The sequence below is a fragment of the Tupaia chinensis genome, unplaced genomic scaffold (genome assembly GCF_000334495.1).
Source record: "Tupaia chinensis unplaced genomic scaffold, TupChi_1.0 Scaffold142716_1, whole genome shotgun sequence".
In the NCBI taxonomy this organism is placed as follows: domain Eukaryota; kingdom Metazoa; phylum Chordata; class Mammalia; order Scandentia; family Tupaiidae; genus Tupaia; species Tupaia belangeri.
In genome coordinates, this window is record NW_006202562.1 from 7,261,805 (window position 1) to 7,264,832 (window position 3,028).

Genomic DNA, 3,028 nt, shown 5'->3' on the forward strand with positions numbered 1-3,028 from the left:
AATACATTATATATAATACATATATATACATTATTCCTATCCATATATATATTCATTATATTATTATTATTTATGTTTGAAAAGTAAAGAAAAAATAAAGTACATATCCTTTGTCATATTTTGCCACACTATGTTGCTGTTGCTCAGAAAAAATGTTTCACTGCAAAGGGAATGTGGTGGTGAGTGTACACACAGAATTCACCATTCTTTGCAAGTGCCCCTTCACCCAAATGCTGGAGTGCTTTGTGCTGGGATGACCTGCCAAAGGCTCAGGTGCAGCTGAGAGCCCACACTGCATGAGACTGGTCATACATGATATGCTTTAAACCAGCATCCAAACACAGAGCTCTCTCAGTCGTACCCAGTATGCCAAAGTTCAAGAACGGACTCTCTTAGTGTTATTTCCAACAATGTACTTGAAGAATGTTTGCCTCCTATTAACCATATCTTGTGCTAAGTGCATTTAGAAGACCCCCCAAAAGAAATTATTTCTTCAGGAATGCAATCTTGATTCCATTGAATTGGGAACTGAGACACTAGCAGTAGTTAATGGGGCCAGGAAAGTCAGTGTTTGGTGAGGGCCTGCTCCTTGTTCACAGATAGCCAACTTCTACCTGCATACACAGAAGAAATAGCACACTAGAGCTCTCTCAGGTCCCTTTTAAAAAGTGCTAATCTGATTCCTGAGAGCACTACCCTCATGACCTAATTGCTTTCCAAAGGCCTAAGCTCCAAACTCCAACCCATTGGGTTTCAGAATTCAGCATATAAATTTGGGGACACAAACAGTCCATACCACCTCTCCACCATGACTTCTGCCCAGGGGGTTAATCTGCATGAACCACACCCAGCAGCTCCCTTCACCCCTGACTTCTTGCTGCATTTGACCAACAGAGTCACTCAGGTACAGTATAGAGGGAAGAGAGACTTGAGGTGAGGTACCTACTCCTGGGTTCCCTCCACAAAGAATGCTTGAACTGGTGATGTCTTTCTATAGAAGGTCACACCTTCTCATAAGGTGGCTATCTCCATGGGACACTTTTCAATTGCTAGAAACTTCCTTTCTTTATGCCACTTGGGGTGATAGTTGCTAAAATGCCCCTGCTTGCTAATCCCAGGCTACTGCACTGTTTTGTGGCTTTTTCTGCTCCCTGGATCACTTATATAAATGTCCTTTTTATTAAATCTCCTCAAATCATCCTAATTTGAATGATTGATACTTTCAGTTAAGTTAGAAATAAATTACAGGATTGGCCTTAAGTCATAAACTTTCTTTTCTGGGGGGGAAAAGGTTTTTGCTATAAGGTGTATGTGCTTGCCAGAAAGATAGAGAAAAACAGAGAGACAAAAAGTGAGAAATCACCCACCAGGGGGGATGGCCACACTGCAATCCCTTCTCCTCCATTCTCCTCTCAGGATCTTGGGCATGCACGCACATGTGCCCTGTTTAAGCCACCAGGTCCAGGACTCGAACTGCAGTTGACTACATGGGAATCCAGAGACATAGCCATTACGTCATTACGCCAATTGCTGGTCCCAAGTCATAAACTTTCTACTTTAAAAAATAATTTATGAAAGAACTGCTAACTCATAGTGTTTCATAAAGTACATTTGAAGGTATTACATATTATGTAAACCTTCCTACAACCTCCTTTTATTCTCAGTTGAATTAACCAGTGCTATGGACTGAATGATTGTGGTCCCCCAAAATGTGTATGTTGAAACCTTAATCCTCAATGATATTTAATTAGGAAGTGGAGCCTTTGGGAGTAATTAGGTGATAAGAGTGATGATGGGATAAATGTCCTCCTCAGAAGGTATAAGAGAAAGTTTGCTTCCTTTCTCTCTCCACCATCTCAGAATTAACAAGAAACCAGCCTTCTGCAAATCTGGATGCTAGCACCCTTATCTCATACTTATAGACTCCAGAGTTGTGGGAAATAAATGTCTATTCTTTAAGCCACCAGTGTGTGGTAGTTTTGACATAGCAACTGAAACTAAGATAATCAGAGATAATGTCATCATGGACAGAAATCCTTCTGTGAACCAGCTTTTGAGAATTAACATCTTATAAAAGGGAAAAGGATGGCATGGACACATGCTCCTTTCTCTTTGCAATTTTATCTCAGGCTTTCCTAATTCAATGCTGTGAGACAGACCAGTACCTACCAGTCCGGTGTGTGTCCACTTCTGTACAATAAGACTTAGCCAGTGAGAGTTCCATCGAAACACCTTTAAAAGAGGAATTATACTAAATCTCAAGGTCCCTTTGGAAAACTCCAGCGATCTCAGGACAGGATCTTGTCTCTGTCATGCCTGATGCTCTGCGCCGCTCTTTGTCAGACATCCAAGGGAGTAAGCAAAACCACCTGGAGCTTGGGAGCTAGTTTCATGGTACCACATGAAGATCTCCTTTGAAGACCTCCTCCCATGTGTCTAATGTGGCCTCCCTTTAGTTAAGGACCAGCATATACTCAATGGAATACTATTCATCCATAAAAAACAACAAAACCCTGGCTTTTGAAAAGAAGTGGATGAATATGGAAGACTTACTGCTGAGTGAAGCAAGCCATGCTATGAAGGAGAGGCATTGTATGTCCCCACTTAATATATACCGAGTGTTTGCACTCTAAATGTGTGTATATATATATATATATGAAACCATACTGCTTCTGTTGTTATAGAGTTATAAAATTATACAAAATTATAAGACATATCTTGAACATTATCTTTAAAATTCAGTATTTTGAAACTTTGAAAGTTGTTTGTAAACTGTCAAGAATTATGGAGTATGAGTTAAAATTCTTTGCTATGTAAAGTAAATGTTTGTGGAAAAATGTAAAATAAAAACAAGTTGTAATGGAAAAAAAAAAAAAAAAAAAAAGACCAGTCAGGCATGGTTAGGAGCTGTGGGATCAGTGAGGTGAGATAAAAGAAAGGGGTAGAAGAGGAACATATCTTCCCAACTCTTCTACCTCATTCCCTCTTGAGGAAAAGTTGACCATAAAGAAAGAACAGTGCTTTGGGG